Source organism: Perna viridis, chromosome 3 (genome assembly GCF_037379345.1).
Source record: "Perna viridis isolate PV_CMFRI_1.1 ecotype Kerala chromosome 3, ASM3737934v1, whole genome shotgun sequence".
NCBI classification, from domain to species: domain Eukaryota; kingdom Metazoa; phylum Mollusca; class Bivalvia; order Mytilida; family Mytilidae; genus Perna; species Perna viridis.
Window position 1 is genome coordinate 54,705,617 of NC_142447.1, and position 11,703 is coordinate 54,717,319.

Here is an 11,703-nt window from a genome sequence, read left to right on the forward strand (position 1 = left end):
AACCATAAACGGCGATTGGTTTTGCTAAACTTTATGAATTATAAATGAATATTTTGACGTAGGCATATCAAATGCTACAATCTACAAAAACAGGACCTCAACGCGATACTAATTTATCAAAAGCGTTAATTACTGACTATAAACCTCAGCGGCATGATAGATGCACTTAAAAATCTTACGTGTGGTATAGCAACCAAAGGCATAATTGTCATCTACCGTAACATAAGAAATTATGGAATTAATACACTTGCTGTATTTTAGAAGTCATTGACTTATGTCTGTGTGACATGTATGAATGTTGAACTAAAATTTTGTATTCAGTAAAAAATGAGTATAATAAATATACACAGCAAATTGAAGAATGGGAGAATTTGAAATTAGATAGAGTATTTTCAACTGTTTTTGTTGTGTGTTCAATTAATCAATTCCATTGCTGTTACGCGTTATCAGAACAACAGTGTTAGTATTTCGAATCAATTTATTCATTTAAAGGTTTAAGATATCAATACGCATTGATTTAGCAGCAGTACAATTACTGGATTTTGTGGTTTGTCGTTTAATCATGAGTACTTGTTACATGTATGACACCTGACATTCATAAGAAAATATAATATATCAGTGTGACAAATTACACCAACTTTAAATCGAACGCAGAATTGAAATGGAAAAGAAACCTTGCATAAAGTGGAACTTAATCTTAAAAATATACATCTGTAAATAAGAGTATAATCACTACATTGTCAGTTAACTGCATATTGTGATTCTTTTAAAATGAAAATTACTACATATCAAGAATCTGTGTTACCGAAACAAAACTGTCGATGTTTTGGGTAACGTCTTTGATATATTTGTTTTATTGCAATTTGAAAGTTAATTATATTTTATCTGTTTTTTTTCTTTCTATCCACGGTACACCGAATGTGATGGACCAAATTTCGACGTACAATTAATATAACATTTTTGGTTTTTCCAAAAGTTAATATTTATAAGATGTATTATATATTTTTATTATAAAGAGAGCAGTGTTTTATCGAATAGTCCCAGTGAAATAAATTTCGATGGTTCACACTGTGTAATAAATTCGGTAATTTCAATCTCGAACTTTCTCCCGCCAAAACGTCACAACTTTGAAATCAAAATCAATCTGCTGTTCACAAAATTGAAATCCATGTTGAAAGTGGCAACGAATAATCGATGAAATATATATATTAAATAAGATAATCAATTGGTTATCGTGAATAACCAAAATATGATCACGACTGCCGAAGAACGCATAGATTTAACGAGTGTGCAGAACTTGTTCACTCCCTCCAATTAATTATCATATTAAGCCTGACATATTCATTTTCAAACGATATAATATTCAAATCATTCCAGTTATTTTCTGTCTCGTCACTGGTTTTCTGTTTTGCTTAAGTATGACTTCAAACTGAGTTTTGACATTTCAAAACAATCTAGTCATAGTGTACATAGAATTCTGCTGGATAGCCTGTTTCAAATATTTAAGTTTTTGAAAACTCGATATAACATATTTCTTTTTTTAATTCATAACGGCCATAAACAAGCATCAGCAATCAATTTGAGCTCATCTTATGAACCATGTCATTTTTTGTAAAACGGAAACAATTGTTAGACAACCATGCAATGATATACTGGAGACAACTTTCTACAACGCAGAAATGCAGTACCCTTAAATGATATGCATTTGATATTTTGGTTGAAAGTAACAACTGCAATAAATGCAATAGAAGAAATTGATAAATGTAGGTTTTAAAATTATGAGATGAAGCAAAGTTGTGATTCCAGTGGTCACAATTTGAGACAATTTGAGAAAATAAGATACTTATTTGCAATTTTGTAAGGCACACAATTGTCATCCAGCTTCCATGTAGACGATATATTTGAACACTGAAAAAATCGACCTGCAGAATTCTTTTTAAAAAAATGAAAAAAGTATGTTTACATGCAGTTTTAAAATAAGACTTTCCCCAGTACAGAATATACATGCCAGAAGCTTCTACCTGCTGAAGTCATTGGTTAGCAAATATACAGTTAAATAAAACAATAACGAAATAATGTAATTGTTTAGTAAGGGAGAAAATTGACTCAAAAATAAGCATACTCAAACTACATTTATGCACCAACACAGTTTTTAAATTTGTTTCTTTCAACTGATTTCAGCATACAGTTTGTCATCTTTCAGAAGTTCTATAATAACAGTGCAACATTCTGTATAATATACCTTCATAAGATACTATGATCCTGAATAGTGTTTCATATTGTATTCAAAATAGTCAAGGCCAGCATGTACAATGAACACTGGAAAGAAGTAAACGTCTAGAATTTCACAATTATTTTTTCCAGTACGTCTGTACCTGACAATTCTGTTATCATGAACTAGTCTTTTTAGAGGAAAACCACCATATGTCTTATGACATTACAAAAAAAACTGGAAAAACGTAAGCAATGCTTTTTATCTTGATATCCTCACTTTGAGAACCTGCACATTTTTTTCGAATTATGAAATAGGAGTTGCACAATGGAAATATGCAATGAAGATTCTGTGAAAGTTTCATTATATTCCATTCAGCGGTGTAGTAGTAGTCACGTGTAAGAGATGGGTACCCTCTTTGTAATGGAAGGGAGGAAGTATAGGGAAGGTAAAGACTGACACTTCTATCACTATATGACTCAAAGTGTGGGTATAATTATCATCATATAGATCAGTGAATATTTGGACATTTTCATAATTTGAACTTTTATATTCAGGTCTAATTATGTATAGTTGATATTTACCTCTTTAATTAAATTAACAGATAAGATTAGTTCTAACCTCTCAGCCAAACAGTCAGACGATCCGGCTCTAGGACAGTTCTAAAAGTGTCTAACAATTCTAGCAGAGCCAGCTCTGCTAAAACTGTCAGATCAGCCAGTTCTGAAAGAACTGTAAGAATATCTACATCCGTCTCCTGATGTAGTTCCCGTAAATATGTGCACATAATCATAACTATTCATTTTAACATGTCACAATCTGCCACAGACATCATGCCTTTAATTGTCGGTACAATTTGTATGTCTTGTCGATTTGTGTTATTTTCAGTTTTAGAGTTGTAGTTTTGATTTGTGTTTAGACCCATTTAAATTCGAAATCTATGGTCTTGTCTTGTTCATTGACTAGGAACGACCACATCAACCCGTGGTAAATCATGCCGGTAGTATAACGATGTGCGGTGAAAGAGGAACAATATCTATGACTGAAAGGGGTCGTTTGTCAAAATTATCCTAGAATTACTTACATTTCATCTATCCCACTGCACTTAAAATTAAGGAAACGACTTATTTATCTTGTTCTGCGCCATACCTAGACTTTAATTTAGAAGAAATAGACGATACTGAGATCGAAACGTAATAACAAACGTAATAATTCTCAATGAAAACTCACCCGTTCTCTATGGTATTAACCTAAATCATTTAGTATGCATTTGACCCAGCTGATCCGGTATTGTTGCAACATTAACCTTTCTAAGTATTGTGGGGATGTATCAAGTACAACAGGAGTATGATCAGCTTTTGTTGATATCATCATGAAAGACGTTCTATTGTCATCATGTTGATGATGTGAAGTTTCTATCTCACAGATGCGACAAGATTGATTTTACGTCCTATTGGATTTTCCCACTTACAATTAGTCAGCTGTAACTGGTGGAGCAGGCCATGTTTACCTTCCCGAAGCTTCTAATGTCAATGCCAGATTTTTTATGAGAGTTTAGAATCAAGTTTTGTGTGCGTTGTCTTGTTTTTTTCCCTTATTTTCAGTTTTGTACGGTTATCGTTTATCTTGTTGTCTCCACTGTGAATCACCACTGATAGTATTTTCATGTTTCAGCCATGCACATGGAATTTGATGTGTCTGGATAGTCTTTTTGTTGTTACATCAATAGTTTTTACCGATATTTAATCTATTTTCATGCTATTTTAGCTAGATAGTCGAAATCAAGTGAGTGCTGATTTATATTTGTTTTTGAAGTCCACCTGTTCAACCATTCTAAAGAATTGATACATCAGAAGAATAGTAAATACTGTCATCGTTGAATATTAATATCCAGATAACAGACACCACGCAAGTATACCAAGAGAAATATAAGGTTTAAACTGTTTATACAAATTTGATAAGCCGTCCGTGCAAAACTCGTAAGAACAGTTCATCGTGGGCGAGGGGGGTTGAGTGAAATATGAAAAAAAATAATTAAACCAACAATATTCACACAATGCTGAAGTGGATAAGCATTATGTATTTTTTGCGGGTCATATAATTCAACAAATCAAGAACTAAACCGATTTAAAAAAATGTTGATTTATGAAGTGAGTAGTGTCATTAAAGGCTCCAAGCAGTGTTGATGCTTTTAAAGTAAGAAGGGAGGTTACTCAGAAAAGTTACTAGGACTAAAATAAGATGTATAGAAATAGACATGTATAGATATTTTACTGTCTACTTTTTTGTTTTTAACAGTGCTTATTTTCTTTGATCTGATTTGTTTTATAAGAAATTTTAGTGGTAAGCAGCATAGGCGATAAAATCAACAAATATGATGTGATATGTTATAACCTGTATTCTGAAATGTTTTTTTTTTCTTTCTTTATATAAATTTGTCTTTCATTTTAAATAGACTAATTACATTATGTACATACGAACAAAGTTGAAATATTATGTTGATCTACCAGCGAAGTTGTATTACAAAAACAAATATGTAGATAAATAAAATTATCAATGCAAATATCAGTTGTATTTCCATTTGATATCTTTTTTTTCACAGACTTCAATACGAATGTATTTAATATATACTTGTTTTAGCTATATCAGAGGTTGAATGCCAAGCTATTTTCTGACTTGGTGCCATCAGAACCTCTGGCATTCGATATTAGATAACTTTATACTAAACAAGCACTCGTTTTCGTGTGATGAAATGGTAAGGAATGACCTGTTTAGATCATTGTTTTTTTGGAAAAATGTATTGTTATTCTACATGGTCACTACTTGCCATAAATAAAAATTGCTAAAATGGAGCCAGTATTCGTGTGGAAATCAAAAGAACATATTCCAAGAATAAAGACAAACAACAAAACTAAAATAAATAAGCAACCCGGACTCCCTTAAAAATTAGGAACATGGACCTGGTGCATCGGTAAGGTAAGCGTTCTCTGCTTTTCTAGAAACACCCACCGACTTGTTCATTAAATGTAATGTCCGGGGTAGCCGAAAGATTTAAAGGAAAACAAATCGGGTTTTATGGTGCAAATGGAATTCATACGATATTTTTCCCCGAATTTTATATTTCCAACTTTGAAAATCTTCACTCTTAAACTACTGGATGGATGCTCAGCATGATATTACCTATATATGTGCATGAATGCTGAAATTTTCAGAAAGATCCGCTGACATGAATGAGTTATGGGTTCTGAAATGTTTTTTTTTTTAAATCTCCTCTTCGACAACTTGTAGGATGGATTGTACCAATTTTCGAGCATGGTGAGATCGACTTGTGCTGAAATTTTCATAAAGATCTGTTGCTCAATGTTAGAGTTATTGCCCTTGAAGAGAAACAATGACAATTATAGAGATTCATTTTATAATATGAAAACCGGGTGGGTAACTAAGATGCTCTGTATTGATTAAATGATTTTTATGACAATAGTACGGTAAGGTCTAGAGTCCAGGTTTGGAAAGCTATAAAGACTATTTTTGACCAGGTGAGCGATTCAGGCCTCTAGTTTTTAGGGTAACAAAGATATATAATACTTTTGAGTCGGAATTTCAACTGAGTATTGGGAATAGTAGTGTAAAGGGTTGAAAGGTCAAAGGTCTTTGTGTTATAATATTCCGATAATAATCTAGCATTAAGGATTTTCTGAAGATCTTTCGAATTTTTCAGGATCCACATTAATTAATAAGACTACTGGAGTAACAAGTGTCGTGGTAAAACTAATGATCCTCTTTTACAGCTGTAATATGTATGGACGTTTATAGTTTAGATAGTGGCTTGTTAGTACGTTTTACTGATCAAACTATGGTCCGTCGTTTGTATGGATTCTTGAAGTGGTTTGGAATCCAATTCATGGACGGAACATCACATTCATTATCTTTAGTAGAGACCAATATTATTGAACGGATTTATGATTTTCAAATATTTCTTCTTTGGAAATCGTAGTCGCAATATAGGTCTTATTACTGCTATTTTCGACGTCTACCTCCTATAATAAATATTGGATGTAATGTGTCGTGCATGCCAAAAAACGATATTGTTATGGGCTGTGTCTGCTGGTTCATCAACATACTTGTCATGTATAGTAGACATTGTTTTGGGTACATCGGGATCTTTGAAAAAAGTGCAGTGTAAAGATAAAGTTTCACCTCAAGGAGGAATCCTGCCACGAAAAGGTACAACGTGCACCATCTTATAAATATTTCATATTTTTTATTTACATACTGGAAGTTAAATATATCTATGCTAAATTCTAACATTTCAAATGTTGGCAGTTTCCAAAACGTTTTTATGTTAATGGTAATTCAATTGTTATCTTTATGTTCCATTTTTTATTTGTCCCATATCTCCAATTAAATATCTCTGTTTAGACCCACTTCGTACTAGTTGAAATTCTACTAAATAAGAATAAGGTAGCCAAAGTACAATTTTACACATTTGTAACAGTACTGATCAATCAGCCTCAATCAAGCTCTTTACATACATGTGTATTTTTGAATTTACGGTTCACGGTGAATTAATAAAAAACTGCTTGAACACTGGTGAAAAAGAATAATCTAATTAATTTAATTCAAAATTCAAAACATCTATGTTGTTTACAATATATGTACACCACTCTACTATACCTTCTGCAGAATTTGGTATAACTTCACTTGAATTCGTGATTTGTCTTTCTTTTAGTCGATTTTCTGACAACGAAATACCTTTAAAGATTGCCTTAATTTATTCAATTTTTTAAAGGTAAAAATCCTCCGAAATGATTGTTCGACACAGGATGAGAAAGTCCGTGCATTGATCTTTATAAGCGCTCTTATGTGTATACGTATAGATAGATCCAACGACACCATCTACCGAAGAGCTTTATATTATTTAAAAAGTAGCTTTCAAACATATTAATTGTCAGAATGGTTTCTAATAACACTTAAGGTAGAAACTAGGTATGGCTTTCTGTAAAATTGAATTACAAAACACAAACAAAAGTAAATAGCATCATAATATAGTCATTCAAACGATGTAATTAATCATTCTTAGTCATACCATATCCTGGTCGTTTTTGTGGTTAAATATTGTTATATATATGTATTTCATTTTATAAATGCTCATACTGTTCGATAACGCTATAAGCATGGCTTCTTGTGTACTTACTATTAGGCAAGAAGTGATCGGTGATCTACACTCTTGGTACTATTTATACAGGTGCATTGCCCATCTGATAATCGATGTTACAGTAATTAACGTTTCGATCCCTTTATCTGTCCGATCGTCACATGATTATTTAAGTTGTGTCGCGCACAAGAAAAAACACCATCAGTCAAAACAATCTACAATATTCAGTTAAATTTGACTACCCTTGGTCCAGGTTCTATAACATTAATACCTTTTGGAGTTCAGCGATAAAATCCATCGCGGCAAACATACATGAATGTAGTAAACATCGGGGACTCCCTTGTATTAATGACCACTATTCTTGTCGGTTCTTTGACTACTAGAAAGTGTGTCAAGCACAAGAGAAAAAAAGACATTGTTGAAATATCTCGTTTGAGTACCCCTTTTTAATATGTGAACAGGAGTTCACCGTGCACACCCCCTCCTTATCAATATCATGCTGATTTTCAGATACTCTTATCTGGTCTCACTATGTAAAAATGTAAAAAAAGAAAAACATAAAAACTCATAAAATGTTTATAAATTAAATTATGGCATATTTCAGAGAAATGCATAATTTGAGGAAAATTGCCTTTCCTGGTCATTATTTCCATTTTCCCATGAAATCAGTATAGTGATATTGGTAATCTGGCTATATTTTAAGAGGTGTATTGTGCAAGGTATTTTAAAAAACAACATAGCAACAAGATTTTTATCAGTAACAGTGACTCATAACTTGACGTCATCCATGAAATACACAACGTCACTGCTTGGGATATTCAAAGTACTCAAATAGTCACACAGCACAGACTTAGAATCGCACAGTAATGAAATAGGTATGATATAAATTGTTGAAATCTTTCTTTTTTCATAATGATAAATGATATTTACTATTACAACTTCTTGAATTACCATAGGTATCAATTTGGTGTGACAAGTTAGTTAAAATTGTATTTTTTTAGTAATTTAGGGAAAATATCACTGAGGGGCATGATATAAAAATGACCATTTCTTTGTAGTCCTATGTCTGATTTTGATAGTTTTGGTCTTATTAGACTCACAATACCACAAGCTTTCATAAAATGTAAAAAAAGAAAAACATAAAAACTCATAAAATGTTTTTAAGGTCTCACTAACCACTTCCGGGTCAAATGGCCATCCCCCTATGTAGTACCAAAAACACACTGAACCTAGATATATGCATTGTAAGTGCATTATTTGTGTGTATTATGATTAAAAGTAGTCAAAATAAAGCTGAGAATGTGTACTTTAAAATCATATATGTAATTAACTACAAAAGTGTATGAATATTGTTTACATGTGTGAGTAATATGCCTCCATGCTTGTCAGTTAGCAGAACAGTTAAAAATGTGGATTTTCAATATCATCGTACCATTAGCATAATGATTTTGGAAGCCTTATTTTCCAAGCTTCGCAACGGTATGCAGCTTTAAGATGTCATTTGTCCTGGAAATTCACAATGAGACTTTGAAAGTTACTTTTTTAACATGAAAAGTAATGGAAACGTTAGAAGTGGTTAGTGAGACCTCTGCATCACATGCTGTATCAATCCGAGACGATCCACAGGCCCTTTAGTGATATAGGTCGAGGGTTGATACAGCATGTGATACAGATTTTTAACATGTCATGTTCATTATATCATATATTTTAACCATACTTCAAGTATGCTATATGAAGAGGTGCAATATAAGGTATGCGATATAGATCTAGGAATGTGATATAGGGTATGCGATATAATAACAACTGGTCAAACAGTAAAAGAGTGTCTCAAAAAGCCTTTTGGGTGAAAAAATTACAAACGAGAAAAAATAATTCATTGTTAGGTCCTGGTCTGAAGCTGGTGCAACACTATGCTAAACATCAATATGATATAATACTATAATTTAATTTGACTTTTCTCAATTGTTCCCTGCACACCAGTTTTTGATAAACACACCCTCATTCTCGTTCTTATTTAGATTCCTAATCATATGGTTATGTGTGCCTTTGATAAAGGTACAATCATTTACTGTGTGATCTATGTTTTGATCTTGAACTTTATTAGTTTTATGTTGAAGAAGAATATCGATTATCCGAAATATTAAACTGTAAATTTTACCATCATTTGGTGATGTCGAACATATTTAGACATTTATTAACTGTTTTATTATGTTCTGCATCGTTTTTGACGATTGAGTAAGAGTGATTGTTGTCTTCTATTTGGACAATTGACTATATATATGTATCATCATGTAGCTCAATGTTTCAGCTTTCTAATGTATATATCTCAAAAAAGTTGTGGTAACTCCAAGGATTTTGGAGTAAAATTCAAAGTATGTACCCTTACCCCACCGACAATCTCTCAAATTGACATATTTTTCGACGTCAAAACCCATATGTAGTATTTATGCTCGAGTAAAAAAAATGACTTATTTTGGAATTTTCTGTTTAGTACTATCACAATTAATACGTCTGGGTTCCTCTGATGACTTGCAGCTATTTTCATAGTCAGAATTGTAATTTTAAAAAAAAGCAAAATATTGGATTTTCGATTTTCTTATAAAAGGTCGCCTTAATTCGACTCTTAGTCTACAAGTTATTGCTTAACCAAAACGTCCCAAATTTGGTATACAGTTTAAACAGTAATCCCACGATTTCTGTAGAAATCATCGTATTATATCGTATTATATTACCTAATTATAAGGTTTTATCGTGTTTATTACATAAACACATATTTTTCTCTATTTTCAAAATTTATTCAGGACAGGGCGATCTATTGCACTGTCAATGTACTATTGAACGGTGCAATAGTCTCCTTGAGGAGTCTATTGCACTGACCCCATAATGACCATTATCTAAGCCTTTTGATTGGTTGAACTTTTTTTAAGCGCTTCATTGAATTGGAATTTACACACCAAAAAAAATACTCGTGTGTAAAAACGTAGATGTGACTCTCGTCTGCCAATTCGTAAACAAGGCGCGGTCAATTTCCTATTCCAGGTCGAATGGTTGTCTCTTTGACATATTCCCCATTTCCATTCTTTATTATATCTCATAGACAAATTAGGTAATAAAACAGTTATTAAATGGGTTGGAACCCATTGTTCTATTGCACTCGGCTGTTGTCCTCGTGCAATAGAACACTTGATCATTCTCAGTACCTCAGGACAAATATTCTGGTCCATTGCTTCCAACCCACTTAATAATATAATATCGTGTACAAACTATTTGGAATGACCTGATTATGATTGGATCCGTGTTGTTACCTTTATTGGATATGCTAGTAGTAGTACTATGTTATAATCATACAATCGTTGAAAGGAACGAATTAAAAATGATTTCTTTTTGGTAATCCTTATTTTTTCCCAAAGAAATGATCAATTCCAATAGTGATGGTCAGTATTTCTCCATATGTCATGATTTGTCCGAGTTCTATTTGATCATATTTATGATCGTAACAGCAGCTAATATTCCAAGAACGTCTAGGCTACAGGTAAAGGTCGGCGTATTACATCTATAAGAGGCGGGTGGCAAACATAATCTCTCCAGAACCTTTAACCGACATTGACTATAAATAACAAAAGAACATTATAACACACAAGACACCTGCATGCCAGTACATAAAGGAACAGCAAGTTAATAAGCATAAAAGATATGTACATGTAGCATGCACACATAAAGAAACTCAACTAGAATAATAAGCAAGGTTATAAAAAGCACTATAACATTAAGCAGAAGCAAATAAATGCATACAGCTGGAACTATTATTGCAAGATAAAATAAATAATGAAACACATTCTAAATTCAGCAGTACCCACATCTGCATGGGCCGATTAAGCTTATGAACTGGTTTAAGTTTTTTTCTGCTCTCATGTCTGGCTACTCATTTAAGAGTGCGGCCCAAGCATATCATTCTAAAATAGTGGATATCAATTTGTTTTGGTCTCTGTGAATCTGAGAATTTACTGTTGTATTTTTTCTTAAATAATAAATTGTTTAAATGTAATAATGTCATGTAAGTATGCAGGAATTTGTTTGTGATTAATTAAAAAAAAACTTAGTGGCCCTTGTCCATAATCATCGAATTTTTAGTTTGTAAACCAGATTTAGATAATGAATTTCCATATGATACACAGTAGTCTTCATATACAGTTGACGCGCAAGGCAAGCTCTTGATTTTTTTCCCCATCTTTAAGGGCAATAATGAAAGTTGATAAATGGATAGTTAACCTACGCAATTTTGATAAATGTTACCCTTTTCTTTTCCTTATCATTTCTTATTCTAGAAAACCCATGT